The 19,129-nt window shown below is 38.0% G+C and overlaps 2 long non-coding RNA genes across 2 annotated transcripts in view; both read right to left on the bottom strand.

The window, feature by feature from the left end:
• The window catches only part of LOC309606027, a 52,750-nt gene extending 39,263 nt beyond the window's left edge, over positions 1–13,487 (bottom strand). Inside the window, exon 1 of the long non-coding RNA XR_014231613.1 lies at positions 248–13,487. This is a non-coding gene — a long non-coding RNA (uncharacterized lncRNA). The remainder of the gene's footprint in view (positions 1–247) is intronic.
• The window catches only part of LOC309606032, a 1,194,635-nt gene that overhangs the window by 693,549 nt on the left and 481,957 nt on the right, over positions 1–19,129 (bottom strand). The gene's annotated exons all lie outside the window — the stretch shown is intronic.

Raw genomic sequence — 19,129 nt, 5'->3', positions numbered from 1 at the left:
CTTTTGCACAAAACCATGAGACCATTATTCTCCCTGCCACAGCAGAGTCCTTTGTCCACACCATTCTTTGGCCTCTTTAATGTTCAGACCCACATTTCCTCCTTTATTCATTCTTTCCTTTCTTCATTCATTTGTTCATGTTCCTTCCTTCCTTCCTCCCTCCCTTCCTGCCTTCCCATTCTCCCTCCCTCCCCCCTCCCCTTCTCATCTATTATTTATTAATATCTTGATGACATCTTTTCCTTGCCTGTTACTGAAGCCGTGATCCGGATCACTGCCTCTTGCCCCTTCTGCTTGGACTTGCTCAACAACTGCAATTTTATCCCCTAGGAAATTAAACTCAAGCTGTGGTTGGCAGAAAAGCAGCTCTTAAATGACAGTGTAAGTTATTTCTCAACGGGCTCTCCCCCCACTCCACTGTTCACATTTATGAGATAATTGGAAATAAATCTGAGACTATGAAAAATAGAGGGGGTGAAAAAGGTACTAAGATAATTTCACACCAGACTCTGTAGACTCTTAGACTCAGAACTTTTAATCGTCCTGGCTGAATAAACTGAATAAATGTCCAAATGACTTAAATATTTTTATATTTTAAAAATTATTCTTCTGGGATTGATGTTGTTTGAGAAGGAACTACAACCTATAGAGCAAAACATTATAGAATTATATTTTCCTGTCTCAGTGAATTCTACTTCATAAGCAGTAAATTCTTAATTATTTGACATTGTCAGAGATTGATATATTCTGCTTAATCCAGGATGCTTTTTACTAAGGCATTGTCAAATATTCTACATATAGATTATCAATTTAAAATAAAATTATTAAGATGTTTACTAAAGGGAGTTCATCTTTCTTTTTTTCATAATTCAAAATGTTTTGTTTCTAAATTCACACTGACTGGCTTGGAATCCCATCACTACCACATCCCTAAGTGAGTATCTTAAACTTTCCAAGCCTCTGTGAAATGGAAGATATAATAATTCCTAATCTCATAGAATTATGGTGCAAACTACATAGGAATAATTTACATTGCATACTTAGAATAGTTTCTAGCATACTAAGCATGATGGGTTTAAAATACGTCCACACATTTTTTGATTTCCTCTTTTCAAGAGGTAGATGTCAATTCCCATCCCTTGGATAGCAGGCTGGACTTAGTGACCTACTTCCAATGAATAGATTGTAGAGGAAGTGATGTGCCACTTCCCTGATGCTTGGCACTCTGTTTTAGTTGTTCAGTTGTATCACTGGCTCTGGCAGAAGCCAATTGCCATGTTGCTAGGATGCATAAACTGCCAAATGGAGAAGTGTGTGTGGTGAGGAAGTAAGGCTTTCAGTAAAAAGCAAACAAGAAACTGAATTCTTCTCCCAACAACCAAGGGAGGGACCTTATAAGCTTATCCTCCAGTCTTCAGATGACTGAACTGGCCATCATCTTGACCACAGCCTCATGAGAGACCCTGAGCCAGAACTACCCAGCTCACTGCTTCTGGACTCTTGATTCTCAAACAAATACACGCTACTATATAGAAAATAGATACTAATAAAGACCTACTGTATAGCACAGGGAACTCTTCTCAATACTCTGTAATGACCTATATGGTCATTATGGGAAAAAAAATCTAAAAAAGAGTGGATATATGTATACGTATAACTGATATACTTTGCTGTAGAGCAGAAACTAACACAACATTGTAAATCAACTATACTCTACTAAAATTTTTTTTTAATGTGTGAGATAATAAATATTTGTTGCATTCAATATTGGGGTAATTTGTTATAGAGCAGTAGATTAATATAATAAGTGCTCAAGAAATGTTAGCTGTTGTTATATTTATTCACCCTCAGTGGTTATGGAAGTCCCTTTGAGGCACCTGAGCACATCCATCTCTTAACTGGAGTCCCATAAGACTCTCCAGTTACCAACAGCAGGACAAAACATTTCATGTTACAGCTTTAACCTGGTTTTGAGGTGGTTTCTAAATTCAGAACCAGCTATGAGTTAAATTCTCTCACTTTATAAAAAGCAGCTTGATAACTTTATTTTCTGGAACAGGATGATAATTTTAAAGAGAGTGACTGAAGATACTACTGTTCAAACTCACTGATGTCTAGATTAGGGTCGTGACCATGTGTGTACTTGTTATACATAAGTACCTTTCACATATTGTAGGTCTATTTATTCCTCAAGAGCAGGTGAGAACACCACAGCTCAAAGAGTGTAAATGATTTCCTAAGATGGCTTAGGAATGAGACTGTAGAACGTGAATTTGAAACTGACTGCATCTGACTTCAAACCCAGTGTTTTTGTTACCTGATGTCCTTGAGAAAGGAAAGATGGGATCAGAGCCTATGTTCAAACTGCATCAGGCAATTCTCTTTTATGTAGACTGTTCTGCTGATGAAGTGGGGAACCTAGGCTTGTTCCCTGTGGAGGCCAATGGTTCCGCATGCAGGTGCGTGTGCGCATACACACACACACTTATGCACACAAATATTAAATCACAGCTAGAAACAATATGCCTGATCCCAGTGAGATTCTGTCCAAAGATATGTGGAAGGTTCTGGGTGAGGAATAGGAGAGGCCAGACGAGGCTGTGGTTGACTCGGCTCAGCCTATCACGATGGTTGGATGGTTAGGAAATCTAATTCCACAACCTGCCTTGCTGAGAATGAGTCAGTTTTTCCTTGTTTTCCCTAACACTTCACAGATTTACCTGAAGTGATCAAGGTTGTCATAGGGAATGGAAAAGCATAAAGAATAGTGGAAAGAATCCAAGAAAAGTATTCTGGTATCCATTAAATATGGGGATTTAATGTCATTTCACCATATTCTCCATGAAATAAGATTTTCCAAAAAATATTTTTTCAGTGAATAAGGAGGCAAACCTATAAGGTAAACTTATATCTCTGGGGGAGGGGAAAGGGGCTCTAAACCAGTTGTTTTTCAATATCACAGACATTTTTAAGTTCTTTCTATTTTTTTTTTAAATTTATTAATTTATTTATTTTTATGGCTGTGTTGGGTCCTCGCCTCTGTGCGATGGCCCTCTCCAGCTGTGGCAAGCGGGGGCCACTCTTCATCGCGGTGCGCGGGCCTCTCACCGTCGCGGCCTCTCCTGCTGCGGAGCACAGGCTCCAGACGCGCAGGCTCAGTAATTGTGGTTCACGGGCCCAGTCTCTCCGCGGCATGTGGGATCTTCCCAGACCAGGGCTCGAACCCGTGTCCCCTGCACTGGCAGGCAGACTCTCAACCACTGCGCCACCAGGGAAGCCCCAAGGTCTTTCTATTTACTCAGGAATTTGAATGATTCTTTTCCTTCTCTAACAAATGACTTGACATCTCAAATTTATGGATCTTTTTTTTCCTAAAAAGCAGCCATCTTAGCCACCAGTCACTTAAACAAAAAGAATTATGTTATTTCTAGGCAAATTGACACTTGTTATAACAAAGATGATAGTAAAGTTCCAACTGCTGCACAGTCATTGGAGGTCTGGTATCTAACCTTTGGCATGTAACCAAAAAAGGGAACTCAGAGGCTAGTGATCTCATGGTGATATGATTCCAGAAATGCAAGCTAATAACCTTATTTGGGTCACTTTCACAGTCCTGAAGGAATAGAAGGCTACCACTCAAATGGCTCTTAACTCCTCCTTCGTCAGTCTGACCATGAGATAGCTTGTTTCACCAATAGCTAACAGTCTAAGGGGATGGCAAAGTCAGCTATTGCCTGGATCTCAAGCATCAGGAAAATCCCGGGGTTGATTCCAGATAACTCAGCCTTATTGGGTATCACCAAAAGGAACAGTTGGTAACAGAGAGTTCAAAGTACACGTATTATCCAAGGAACAAGGAACTTAGGAGAACTGAACATTTCCATTCTTATTTTTTGGCTGAGAGCCCCAGAGGCAGAATTTGGGGTTTGGAAACAGAATCTGTCATTACTTGCTGTGTAACCTGAAATAAGCCACTTCATCTCTCTAAGGCTTAATACCCTTGTCTGAGAATCAGGGTGATATAAGTACCAAGCTCAGAGGATGTCATGAGGATTTAACAACATTATGTATAAAATGACAAAAATAAAACCTAGTACTCGTTAATCACTCAATACATGCAAGCAGTTAATAATAATAACACAACTGTAATATCAACAACTAGTACCATTTTCCATAAAAAGCCCTTTTCAGGCTTTTCAGAAGGAGGGCAGGGTGAATATGCCTTTCTTTGAATTTAGAATGACAAATGCCAAGTTTGCAAGTGTGTGTGTGTGAGTTTGTGTGTGTGGTGAGGGAGTGGGGAAGTACTTGTGTACATTCAAAATACATCTGCTGACTACTACTATCCAGTCACCTACCCATGATGATTTAAGAGGATTTGCAGAAAGGCTCTGCTGGTCCTTTACAATTGGCCAAGGCTGCCACATGTATCTGCATATGCACTGCATAACTCCAGGGCACATGAATTCACACAGACCATGATGAGAATATGGTGTCCCTGGTTGATACAGGGTCTAGAATGACCACAGTTAGAAACAGACTCTGGGTAATTCAATGAGAATTGAGAATTGATGAAGTTCTACCACATTTAACTTCTAAGCTGCATTTGACATAGTCTGTCATGAACTGCTTCTTGAATCACTGTTTCAATTTGGCTTCTGGGACATGTTGTCTCTTGGCTTTCTTCCCACCTCAATAATTGCTCCTAAATCTCTTTGCTTGGTTTCCCTTCATCACTTTAATGTCATACTCTTAGAGTTCCCTAAGACTCAGTATTTGGGCCACTTCTGTATTTACATTCGCTTCGTTGGTGTTCTCATCCATTCCCATGTATTTAAACCCATTCTCAATCCTGATCATTGCAAATGTATATCTAACCCAGAACTCATTCCTGAATTCCAGGTTCTTACTCAAATGCCTACTTAGTATACCCACTTGGATGTTTAAGAGGCATCAAAAACTTACCTTGTCCAAATCTAAACTCCTGAATATGCCTGCCAGCCTAAACCTGCTTCTCCTGCTCCTGCTACAGTCTTCTCTGAGTGCCAACTCTATCTTTCCACTTGCTGAGGCTGCAAACCCTGTAGTCTATAACTCCCCTTTGTCCCGCTCTGCACATGACTAATCTACAGGGAAATTCTATCAGCTCTACCTTCAAAATAAAAATGGAATCTAACAGCTTTTCACCACCCCCACTGCTTCTGCCCAAGTCCAAGTCATGTGCAGTTCTATATGTGGATCATTGTAATAGCCTTCTATCTTTGTGCTTCACTGACCATCTCCTGCCTGTTCCCAATCTAACTGTTTCAGTGCTCATTACAAAATGCTGAATTCCTCCAACAGTTTCTCATCACACTGAAAGCCAAGTACTTACAATAGCCAATAAGGCCCTAGTAATTTCTTTCCCCTACTCCAAACTGTTCAGCTTCATTTCTTATCCTCTCTCTAATTCTGTTGCATTGTTTAGCCTCCTTTTCTTCTTTGAAAAGCCAGTCACACTCTCACGACAGGTCTTTTGCACTTGCTGTCACCTTTAACTGGAATGAGCTATTTTTCTCTCTCTCTCAACTCAATTGTTACTTGATAAGTGAAGCCATCACTGAACATACTATATAGAATCATAAACACATCTATCCTTTTACCTTCAGTCCAACGATAGTCCCTCTCCACATTAATCTGTTTTAAATTCTTCCTTCCAGAGTACTTATTACTGCCCGATTTTATAGACAGATAAAGATCTATGCATATACATAACCGTATACATACCTATACATATACATATATGTAGATGAGCTGCTTATCATCTACTTTCCCTACGCCACCATCCCACCAGAAAGTAAGCTACATGGGTGGTGTTTATGTTTTGCTTACTGCTGCATTCTCAGATCTTAGAAAAATGCTTAGCGAGAGGTAGGCAGTAGGCGCTTAGTAAATATTTGTTGAATGAATTAAGTCTCTATTAAACGGTAATTATTACTATTGGGACACTAACTTAAAAACACTGTCAGCCACAATGACAAGTTGAAAGGGACATAAGGCATTCAGTGTATCCACCAAATTTTACAATAGAATATACAATAACCCAGAAAGGAACAGAAATTTGTTCAAGTTTCACAGTAAATAGTAGAATGTTTAGGACCAGAGGGTCAATCTCCTGAGTCTGACTTAATCTGATGCTCTATTTAAATCAGTCTTAAGGTGTGTCAGAAGGTCCCAAAGAAAATATGGTGGGCTTGTTGATGGAAAGGATATAGACGTTGATAGGACAAGTCCAGGGCTTGACAAGGACTTTTTAAAATAATTTTTATTGCAGTATATTTGATTTACAATGTTGTGTTAATTTCAGGTGTACGGCAAAGTGAATCTGTTATACATATTCATATATCCACTGTTTTTTTAGATTCTTTTCCCATATAGGCCATTACAGAGTATTGAGTAGAGTTCCCTATGCTATACAGTAGGTCCTTATTAGTTATCTATTTTATATATAGTAGTGTGTATATGTCAATCCCAATCTTCCAATTTATCCTCCCTCCCTTACCCCCTAGTAACCATGTCTTAACTGGTCTCTTTCTGTTTTGTAGATAAGCTCACTTGTACTCTTTTTTTAGATTCCACATATAAGTGATATCATATGATATTTGCCTTTCTCATTTGAACTGCCAATGAGCAGCAGGGTTTACTGGAAAATTAGGGCAAGCATAATTTAAAATGGAATGTGATTCAGAAAGGGGAGGTCATAGAGGCTGAAGAAAGTTTTCAGATTTGTTCATTGACGATTGATTTGTGGATATATTCATTCATTCACTGCTTATGCCGGTTACTGTACTGGGGGCTGAGGAACATCAATGAACTGTGCCTGCTTGCCAGGGGCTGACCATCTTCTTTTTTTAAATTTAATTTTTATTTTATATTGGAGTATAGTTGATTTACATTATTGTGATAGTTTTAGGTGTACAGCAAAGTGATTTAGTTATACATATACATATATCCATTCTTTTTCAGATTCTTTTGCCTTGTAGGTTATTATAGAATATTGAGTAGAGTTCCCTGTGCTATACAGTATGTTCTTCTTGATTATCTATTTTATATATAGTACTATGTATATGTTAATCCCAAACTCCTAATTTATCCCTCCCCCTCAACCTTTCCCCTTTGGTAACCATAACTTCATTATTCGAAGTCTGTGAGTCTGTTTCTGTTCTGCAAATAAGTTCATTTGTATCATCTTTTTAGATTCGACATATAAGTGATATCACATGATATTTGTCTTTCTCTGTCTGACTTACTTCACTTAGTATAATAATCTCTAAGCTAATCCATGTTGTTGCAAGTGGCATTATTTCATTCTTTTATATGGCTGAGTAATATCCCATTGTATATATGTACCACATCTTCTTTATCTATTCCTCTGTCGATGGACATTTAGGTTGCTTCCATGTCTTGACTATTGTAAATAGTGCTGCAATGAACATTAGGGTGTGTGTATCTTTTTGAATCACTGTTCTCTCCAGATATATGCACAAGAGTGGGATTGCAGGCTCATATAGTAATTCTATGTTTAGTTTTTTAAGGAACCTCCATACTGTTCTCCATAGTGGTTGTACCAATTTATATTCCCACCAACAGTGTAGGAGTGTTCCCTTTTTTCCACACCCTCTCCAGCACTTATTGTTTGTAGACTTTTTAATGATGGCCATTCTGACTGGCGTGAGGTGATACCTCATTGTAGTTTTGATTTGCATTTCTCTAATAATTAGAAATGTTGAACATCTTTTCATGTGCTGTTTGGTCATCTATATGTCTTCTTTGGAGAAATGTCTATTTAGATATTCTGCTCATTTTTTGATTGGGTTATTTGTTTTTTTTTGATATTAAGCTGTATGAGCTGTTTGTATATTTTGGGGATTAATTGCTTATGGTTGTTTGTTTTCAAATATTTTCTCCCATTCTGTGGGTTGTCTTTTCAGTTTGTTTATGGTTTCCTTTGCTGTGCAAAAGCTTTTAAGTTTCATTAAGTCCCATTTGTTTATTTCTGTTTTTATTTTCATTACTCTATGAGGTGAATCCAAAAAGATATTGTGACAATTTATGTCAAAGAGTGTTCAGCTGATGTTTTCCTCTAAGAGTTTTATAGTATCCAGTCTTACATTTAGGTCTTTAATCCATTTTGAGTTAATTTTTGTGTATGTTGTTAGAGAATGTTCTAATTTCATTGTTTTATATGTAGCTGTCCAGTTTTCCCAGCACCACTTATTGAAGAGACTGTCTTTTTTCCATTTTATGTTCTTGCCTCCTTTGTCATTGATTAATTGACCATAGGTGCGTGGGTTTATTCTGGGCTTTCTATCCTGTTCCATTGATCTATATTTCTGTTTTTGTGCCACTATCATACTGTCTTGATTACTGTAGCTTTGTAGCATAGTCTGAAGTCAGGGAGCCTTATTCCTCCAGCACCATTTTTCTTTCTTAGGATTGCTTTGGCTATTTGGGGTCTTTTGTGTTTCCATACAAATTGTAAATTTTTTGTCTTTGTTCTATTAAAAATACCATTGGTAATTTGATAGGGATTGCATTGAATTTGTAGATTTCCTTGGGTAGTATAGTAATTTTGACAATATTTATTCTTCCAATCCAAGAACATGGTATATCTTTCCATCTGTTTGTGTTATCTTTGATTTCTTTTATCAGTGTCTTATAGTTTTCAGAGTACATGTCTTTTGCCTTCTTAGGTAGGTTTATTCCTAGGTATTTTATTCTTTTTAATGCAATGGTAAATGGGATTGTTTCCTAAATTTCTTTCTGATCTTTCATTGTTAGTGTCTATAAATGCAACAGATTTCTATTTATTAATTTTGTATCCTGCAACTTTTCCACATTCATTGATGAGCTCTAGCAGTTTACTGGTAGCATCTTTAGAATTTTCTATGTATAGTAATATGACATCTGCAAACAGTGACAGTTTTACTTATTATTTTCCAATTTGGATTCCTTTTATTTCTTTTTCTTCTCTGATTGCTGTGGCTAGGACTTCTGAAACATTGAGACTTGTCAGATAGGTATAGAATGGTAGGTTAGTGCAAGGGGTAAAGTGGGGAGGGAGCACTGGGAAGAGGGACTGAGTTCACATGGTGGTCAAATAGACTTGAATCTATAAACACCATGTTGAAGTAGAGACTTTTTAAAGGCCTTGATACTACTTTGGTGTGCCATTCACATTCTTAGATATTAACTTTTCTATTGTTTTCTCACCTAGATTCCAAGCCATTTTTCAGGTGCTTTTATTCCAAGGAAAAAAAAATTAACACAATTTTTTCATTAATACATGTCATACTCACAAATAGACTTCGGTAAGGCCAAAACCTGGTTCTAGTGTACAGACATATTGTGAGAGAAGATTGAAAGAATAAAAACATGTCAGCGTTGTGCATTCCAAGCTGTAATTCTTTTCAGAGAAGAGAAAATATATATACTTAAATTTAAATCCGAGAGTGTTTTATTTATGTAATAAAAATTCCAGATGAGGAGCCTACAGTGCAGTTTTAAAGTATTGAAAGGGAGTTGTGAAGTCTACATGGTATAAATTACATCCAAAGAAAAGAGGTGTTAGATTCATATAACATAGCTTTCCTTTACATTACCATGAAAATGGATGAAAACTCCCAGAAAATTCTGGAAAGACAATGATTCCTTTTCATAAAAGATGAATGTTCTGTGATATTACTGTGCTTAATCAAATAGATAATATTTTATTTGCATTTGTCTAGTAAGGTACTGGAATTTTTTTAAGTAGATGTTTGTATAGATAGGAACACAAAGTAGCCAGCAGCACTGCCTCCTTCCCTTGAGTTGACAAACAACCACAGAGGGGACAGTCAGAAACTGGAAAAGATCAGAGAAAGCAAATGAGTTCCTCCCTGATAATGCACAGAGTCTGCTTTAATGGAATTCTGGTCACGTAATCCAAAGCTCCGACCTGCTTTGTTTTAATCAGCTTCCAAATATTAGAGTCTAGTACAGCCATGTTGATCCAGGCCCCTCCATGCATAATTTATATCCCCTAAATTAGGTCTTGTTTATTTCCCTTTGTTTGACACATTATATTGAAAGCTGCAATGGTGAGACTACATTGTAGTAACAGGTTTATGGATGTATGTGTCTCTGTATGTACTTAGAGCATTTACACATATAACTCCCATGTTAAGGCATGCCACTTCCTCCCAGGCACACGATGAATACAGTACAGGATTGGATTAGAAGCAGGATTTCAGCTTCCTCTATCTTGGCAAATTATTTGGGCACTGTGTTACTGAAAATGGGGTCCACCTGCTCTTGCAGAATTGGATGGGTCTTGGAAGAGCCAGCACTTAACATCTTCCTAGATGTTAAGATCTCAAGATCTTAATGAATTTGTTAAGTCCTGCAGTGAGGATTCTGCAAGAGCTGCTCATGACAAGCACAGCAGTGTCAAAGATTCAAAACCCTAGGATTCTGAACACATTCTTTTCAGTGTTTTTAAGAAAATTCTGGCAAAAGTACAGTTGCTATCCTCCTGCTTTCTGTCCTCAGTTGAAAAAACAAAATTCAAAACAGTGTAAGGGGCTAGAGGGATAAGCATCACAGGAAAACCTAAAACACACTGTCATATTTACGACATGTGAGACTGAAGTATCAGAAATCCCATAACTGAACTCAGAGTAGGACCAGAGAAAACGCATTTAATTTCACCACCTGGTAAGAGGCCCAGTGAAACTGGATTTGTTTGAATTCTATCCATGACTTTTAGTATGATTAAAATACCATTAAAATAACAGCTTAAGAAAATATATCAAAATTCTTGCAAGAATGGCTTCAAAGTGGCAACATTATTTATGGAAAGCATTATAGCTGTCTGTAATGTACGTACTTGGCCTCATAGTTTTCTTTGCTCATTCCTGATGTTGTAAAAGGAGAACCTGGTTTTTTGAGGTGGGGATATTTATAGTTTGGCATCATCAAAAAGCAATTCCTTGCTTATTTGGGACTCGAAGCCTAGCCGGGTCTCCCTTGTGACTCATTCGGTATTCACCCAGGGCTCTCTGCCTGCCTGCCTGTGCAGCGCTCTCATGAATCCTTAATTCCATTTGAACTCAGCAATGCCAGAGTCACTTTCCATCAACCTGCCCACTCAGCTGAATTGTGCCAGCCTCTTCTGCGTAAAACATCACACTCCTGTTCTAAGATTGATTGGGTGTTGGGCCACCACCACAAAGACAAATGAGGTCAAACTCAGCACCTGTGGTCTGCTTTTAGGACCTGATAGCCTCCTCATCCCTTCTGACTTCTAGAGCTGACGCTGATGAAGTTTTATGGAATTTACCTACATAACCCCCATGTTTTGTTGAATCAGCTGTATCGACACTTCATCACTAATAATGCAATGAAATATCAGCGATGTGTTACTGTCACCCTCTATCTGGGTAGCCACAACAATTGAAACCAAAATGACATGATGAGGCCAGATCAGACTGATGTATAGCCAACCCTGTACCATGGCATCTTTCTCATTCTCCTGCTTTGCTCTTCTTTGGGATGATAAGGCCTGCATGGCTGGAGTGCTGGCCAGATGTCCAATAGGAAGTGCAGCTCTACACTCTAGTGACTGCAACTAAGGAAGGCAGGATAGATACTCCCAGGGGTCAGAAGTAGAGAGAATCAGAGAGAGAGAGATCAAACCTCGTCCTATGTCCACAAGGTGAGTGCAGAACTAAAACCTTATGACCAAGCTAGAGGATGAGGTGTAAGTTAGGGACATAGACTCAGAATAAGAGCAAGGGTAAGGGCAAGGAAGCTGGATTTAAGACAATTACCAAGAACTGGGCTTGTGTGATGGTGGCTTTTTAAAATTGGTTGCCCACAGTGTTGTGTGTATTAGGGTTGGCCTATTTTAGAAGCACTAAGTAGAGGGTTGGCAACATGCAAAGTACTGGAAAGACTGAGAACTTATTTAGAGAGTATTGGATTATTTGAGCTCTCCCCCGTGGCCCTTTAGGAGCTGTAGCTAGAGCTAAGTCAGATGTGGTCCCTGCCATGAGAGTTTCACCATCTGCAAGAGGAGACAGGAATATAAGTAAAAACTTAAACACAGAATTGCTGGAAAGTAACATTCTCATTCTACCACGAGGGTAGTAATAACAGTCAACATTTACTGAAAACTCACCATATACCAGGTACTATGTTAAATACTTTATATATATCAACTCCTGATTTTACTGCTCTATTTTTATAGAACAAAGAAATGGAGGCTAAGACAGGTTAAACATAATCACCCAAGGCTGCAGAGCTAATTAGTGGTTAAGTCTAACTCTGACTTACAGCTTGACCACTACACTAGTCTGTTCTAGGAGACACATTTTAAGATAGGAATATGAGAAATATGGAACTTGCTCAGCAGAGTGTCAAGAATATCCAGTGAGTCTGTTGAGATTCAACATCAAGGGCTAGAGTGGGAGGCACGTACTGTGGTTTCAGGTGTGAATGAGGAAAGGGGCAGTGTGGACTGTTTTGCTTGGAGTGGAAGGAAGAGAGGTTTATCTGTGGATTCTTGAACCACTTACCCTCTGCTCTGGTTGCCAGTTTCCTCTGGCAACACATTGAAAACCTTGGAGTAACTGACAGACGTCAGATAGTCCTGCCAACGAACAACAAAAACAAAAATAAAAGCATCTAATAAATGGTTAGCTTTAAGAAAAAACATTTATAGGAATCTTCACACATTTGAAGGGCTGTCGTGTGGAAGAGAAAAAATACAATTTGCTCCATACGTCTTTAAAGGATGTGCCTGGGACCAATGATTGGAAATTATAGGAGGCAGATTGCAGCTTGATAGCTATTTTTTTCCCAATGACTAAAGCTAGCAAAGCTAAAAGCTGGCCTGTGGTGGTGTGATTTCTTCATCACTAGAGGCATTTACATAGATATTGTGTCACTTTTTGTTGAGGGTGGTAGTTTTCAAATTTGAGGGTTCAAGAGATTCACTTGTACTGCTTGCTGAAAATGCATATTTCTGGGCTTGGCATCCAGAGAGATTCTGATTCGGTAGGTCAGTCATGGATATCAGGAATCTCTTGTTTTTAATAAGTGAACTAGAAGATTCTGATGCAGGTGAGAAATATTAATCTGAAGACTATAAACAGGGTTTCTACTTTTAGAGGAGAAGTTAGATCACATGATAAAGTTACCCTCCAGCTCTATGTCCAGACCATGTTGATCTATCTCTACCCAGAGTTCCTATTTTTCATATAGTCTTTATCATATAATTTAATACTTAGTTAAATGTTGATATTTTGTCTTCCTCTTCTAATTTGTTCCCTCATCCAACCAATATTTTCTGAGCATCTACTATGTGCCAGGAACTGCTATAGGCACTGGGGAGACATAGTAGGACAAAGCACCCTGCCTTAGTGCAGCAGATAATCTAGTGAAGGGAGATAAAGAAATAAAGTAAGTTTTTTGTAAATACTTTCTCTGTGCAGTCTCATATGAGCTCTTTTGGGGAAGGGCTCTGTTTTATTTAGAATTTCATACAATGTCTAGAAAAATGCTCTGCAAGACTAGGTACTCAAAAGTATATTTTAAAGAAGCAATGACATTAAACTAGAAATAGTTTTGAAGAAAAACTACAAAAACTTATATTTTTCTACCACAAATAGGGCTAATCTCACTGGTTTAACTGAGGATTTTTTTGTGCTTTAAGGTAGATTTTTGTAAGGTAGTGGATTTTTGTCAGCATTAATAGAAAGAGTATCCAGAAAAAGTGACACAAGCTTCTCAAGCTTTGGAAGGTCTCAGTGTGAAAATCTGAAAGGCATCTGGGAAAAAATAAAGATGATGAGGGGCTTGACATGCCATGGTGTAGGACAGGAGTCAGCAAAATTTTTTATATACATAAAGGACCAGATAATTAAATACTTTCAGCTTTCTGGCCCACAAGGTCTCTATCACAACTACTCAATTCTGCCATGGTAGCATGAATGACCCCACAGCCAATACATAAATTAATGGACATGTTCTAAGAAAATTTCATTTATATAAATAAGTGGTAGGCTAGCTGTGGCCCTCACACCACAATTAGCTAATCGTCATTTAGGAGAAGTAGCTAAAAGAGTGTATAAGTTTAACTTGGAGAAGACAAAATAAGAACACCATATCTATTTCCAAATATGGTAATGAATTTCAAACAGAAAAGGGATTTGACCTCTACTATATGACCAGAGGATCTACGACCAATGAGTAGAAGCTTTGTGCCAACATATTTTTTGCCATGTAAAAGAATAACTTTTTAAGAGAATTCTCTATGGTGGTAATTTGTATAATGAGTTTTCCATCACTGGAGGTGTTCAAGCAAATATCAGATTCCCACTTAGGAATGTTCCAGAGCAGACAAGAGACACTGGTGAACAATATGAATAAATGCCCTTTAAGGTCCTTTTCAACCAAGAGGTTTCAGAGCAGGGAACGAAATAAGCTCAGGCTGACATAGAGACACAGATAAATGAGAGCCTAGCGATTGCACACAAATTTCATCTATGATAAATTAATTACTGGGTGAAAAGCCAGCTCTGCTAAATCTTAGGTACACATAATAAGCAGGTTTAAAATAACCAAAAGTTAAAAACAGGTTAAATATCTAGTCTTAGTGAGTTTGATTTATGGAAGACTTTAAAAGCATATCTGATAACTGTTAATCCCATAAACTACTATACATAAAATAGAGAAGCAACAAGGATTTACTGTATAGCCCAGGGAATTTTACCCAATAACTTGTAATAACCTGTAATGGGATATAATCTGAAAAGACCTGAGTCACTGCACTGTACACCTGAAACTATCACAATATTGTAAATTGACTATACTTCAATAAAAGTAAGGAGTATATCTGGCAAATGGGTTGGTCATTTGAAAACTAAGTGAATGTCTCCCAATTACACAGATAAAAAAAGAAAAAAAAGAGTCCAGAGTCCCGCCTCCCTTTTAAAATTCAAGAGATGTTACATTTCTGAGTCTCTTTTTGGATTTTTTTAATAGAATCCTTTTCTGTGCCTTTGATGTTTTGCATTTATAAAGCTGTAAATGCAAGAACAACAGCCCTCCAAGATGGATGTGTAGGTCCATAAAATTAATAAACACAATGATTTATTCAGAGTCTATTGCCCCACTGAGGAAAGTGAGAACCAGACAGTGTCTGAAGGATGAACATGACAAGGAACTAAATGGCTTAAAATTTGTGGCTACCCTTACCATGCTACCCACGTGTGCCCAGGAAGCAAATCCTCAATCAACCTGAGCTTGGTCTCCACCTCCCAGTGGAGGGTCGGAAGGGGTGAGTGATTCCAATCAATATCCAGTTGTCAGAGTAACAGCCATGTCGGTTCTGGATGGTCGACTGGGCAAAAACATGTTTGTTCTACTTAATGTGACAGTGTCCTGTCAAATTAACAGCCACAGTGGCAGGAGCAAGCTTGCTTAATGGGTTGGAGTCAGTTCCTCAGAGAATTTATCATCAGCATGCAACCAAGAGGAACCCCAAACCTCATTACCGGGGTTTATTTGTAGATAATAACCAAAGGTATGCCATGTACTTACAACAGGATTTGTTTGCTCTTTAGCCACTCAGTTTCATGTTCTTTATCAAATGCTGCCCTTTTAACTCCCACAAACTCTGCAGGATCGTGCTTGGTCTGTGATTAAATACACCTGGTGAAGTAGAATATTTACGGAACTGTGTTGAGATTATTTAGCAAGATAAAATGATGATTGGAAATACCCAAGCATTTGATGAGGAGGACAGGGGTGGAGGGGAAATACCCATAGTTGTTTTAACCTGGTACTTCACTGTGGAGACTTCAAATGCATGCTTCCTTCTCAGGTGAGCTCTCATGCTTAAAACCAGGACCACAAACTGTTTGCCAGGTTCCTCCCACAGCTAGGTTGTGTTTGGCCTATAGAGTATCAACAATAAATAATTAAATGTTCTCTAACATTCAGACATAAGAAAATTTCACCTACGATTCTGGATATCTTATTTGAAATTTTAAAAAACAGAGTTGTTGGCAGTATAAGCCAGCTTTTTCACATGACAGTAGTTGTTGGAACTGTGTGGTAGCCTGTCCCTTTAGGTGGGCTGAGTGCTGTCGTGGTGCTCACTGGGCCTGCTTTATTCATTTATGTGACCTATTATGTGAAGTTATCCATCCCTGATGTAAAGGTTAAATCTTGATTTTCATCATCATAATCGTGGATGGAAAATGAAATATTATGGCTTTACCATTCATGGATGTTGTTAAGACCATTTTTGCTTCTCCCTTTCTCCAGCCCTCCAATCTTCCACCAGTGCCTCCCAGTGGTCTAAACCAGTGGAAGCCAGCTAATGATGGAACCTGGGAGAGGCCGGCTCTTCACAGGAGAGCACAAGAATGGCAAGGAGAAGATCTGAGGACAAACTGATTTAGGAACAACAAATCCGGGGGCTAGAAAACATGGTCTCTAACTGGCTAATTGACTCTGTGATCTTTCAGAAGTGCTTGCATCAACGTGGTCCTCAGAATTTTCCATCTGTACAATGAAATATTGGACTAGATGGTCCTTAAAGGCCCTTAAAGCTCATGATTCTATGGTGGAAGGGTTGGTACGGCCTTGATTTCCTTGTCTGTTGATACTTGCTCGTGTTCTCATGTGACGTGTGCATGTCCAACTTGAGGGACTGAAAGGCAGCCAAGTAAGTTACTGTGATGAGACACAGAGATGTTTTAAGGAGGCAGAGAATGTAGCTTGCCAGATATCAAGTCTGACAGCAACAATGAAAACAACTCTGGGCAGCTTTATTTAAAAAATAAAAATTAAAAGTTTGAAGGAAATACACAAATGGCCACTTTAACTAGAGAGTTTCTTATAAGAGAATAACTCAACAGTGCAGTCCTGGCCTTTGGGCTGGCTTTAGGGTTAAAGAATCTCAACCTGGTGGAGAAAAGGGAACCCTCCTACACCATTGGTGGGAATGTAAATTGATACAGCCACTATGGAAAACAGTACGGAGGTTCCTCAAAAAACTAAAAATAGAACTACCATAATACCCAACAATCCCACTACTGGGCATATACCCAGAGAAAACCGTAATTCAAAAAGACACATGCACCCCAGTGTTCATAGCAGCACTGTTTACAATAGCCAGGACAAGGAAACACCTAAATGTCCATCAACAGAGGAATGAATAAAGAAGATGTGCTACATATATACAATGGAATATTACTCAGCCATAAAAAGGAATGAAATTCGGTTATTTGTAGAGACATGGATGGACCTAGAGAGTGTTATACAGAGTGAAGTAAGTCAGAAAGAGAAAAGCAAATATTGTATAATAACGCATATATGTGGAATCTAGAAAAATGGTATAGATGATCTTATTTGCAAAGCAGAAACAGAGACACAGAAGTAGAGAACAAATGTATGGATACCAAGGAGGAAAGGGGTGAGGTGGCAGGAATTGGGAGACTGGGACTGATACATATACATTATTGATACTATGTATAAAATAGACAACTGATGGGGACATACTGTATAGAACAGGGAACTCTACCTAATGCACTGTGATGTCCTAAATGGAGGAAAATCCAAAAGGGAGGGAATATCTGTATGTGTATGGTTGATTCGTTTTGTTGTTCAGTGGAGGCTAACACAACATTATAAAGCAACCATACTCCAATAAAAATTAATAAAAAGAAAAAGAAGAATCTCAACCTAGATTGATGTGACTTTAGCTGCTTTTATATTCCTGGGAAAGCCAAGGAAGTAAAAGAAGAGTGGCATGGACATATATACACTACCAAATGTAAAATAGACATCTAGTGGGAAGCAGCCACATAGCACAGGGAGATCAGCTCAGTGCTTTGTGACCACCTAGAGAGGTGGGATAGGGAGGGTGGGAGGGAGACACAAGAGGGAGGGGATATGGGGATATATGTATATGTATAGCTGACTCACTTTGTTATAAAGCAGAAACTAACACACCATTGTAAAGCAATTATACTCCAATAAAGATGTTAAAATCAATCAATCAATCAATATATCATCTAAGAAAAGGAAAAAAAATAGAACAATGTTTAATAAATACTATGTGTGACTACCATAAAAAATAAATAAATAAAAATACAGTTTGTGAAAGAAAAAAAAAAACAAACTAACAAAAATGTACTATTTTCATCGTTTAGATCACAATTGTTTTTTCAGAATAATTGGTTCAAATTTCAGAAGGAATTCTAGAGATTGATTCAACATGAGATCCGAACCTGCAGTTCCAAATGAATCATAAATTCATTTCTGTTTCCTCGTGAACTGGCTGTTGACATTGAAATACAGATGTTTGATGATGAATTCGTTTCTCATTGTATAACAGCAACTACATAGTGAATCAGGGAAAATGGCAACAGCTATTATATCTTCGTTTGCTTAAAACATATAAAAATCTTTTCATTCTACCTTATTAAGTGTCAAATAACCCAACAATGACAGAAATCTAAACCTGCACTTCCAAGGATTTTTAAAAGTGTACTAAATTTGTAAGGGTGCAATGATATTTTAAATAAAAGTGAACACCCACTTTAAAATATCAATTATAGAGCCAACTGAGACTTCAATAATTTAGTAATTTCTGTCTCTGAAAATGGGGAACATGTAGAACAGATGCATGAAACAGATCCAGAATCTTTCATTTTTACCTCATTTGGAACTGAAGAGAGAGACTAAGGTTGCTTACTGGCAGATAATGATAGTCCGGACACTGATATTCTTCCAGACATTAAGCTATTCGCAATTTTTCTTTGACAGGTATAAAGCCTCAGAAATTAATTGTGGGAGCTGGTCCTGATTCACCCAAGATCACCCAGCAGCTGCAAGAACATTTTCTGTTAAAAGCTTGATAATGAATCAAGTTTGCTTGTTAAAATGTCCAACAAATAGCAGGATAAACATGGTAATATATTCCATTTTGAATATAAAAATACAGCTGACTTTAGAGCTATTGCTGAAGAAAAAGGAGAAAGTAAAATATTAGAGTCTGAAAGAGAACCTGATTTTAATTAATGATTTATTTTTT

This window comes from Balaenoptera borealis (genome assembly GCF_965194805.1).
Source record: "Balaenoptera borealis genome assembly, chromosome: 11".
Lineage (NCBI taxonomy): Eukaryota > Metazoa > Chordata > Mammalia > Artiodactyla > Balaenopteridae > Balaenoptera > Balaenoptera borealis.
The sequence above is the reverse complement of the archived record's forward strand: the minus strand, read 5'-3'. Positions and strand labels throughout refer to the sequence as shown.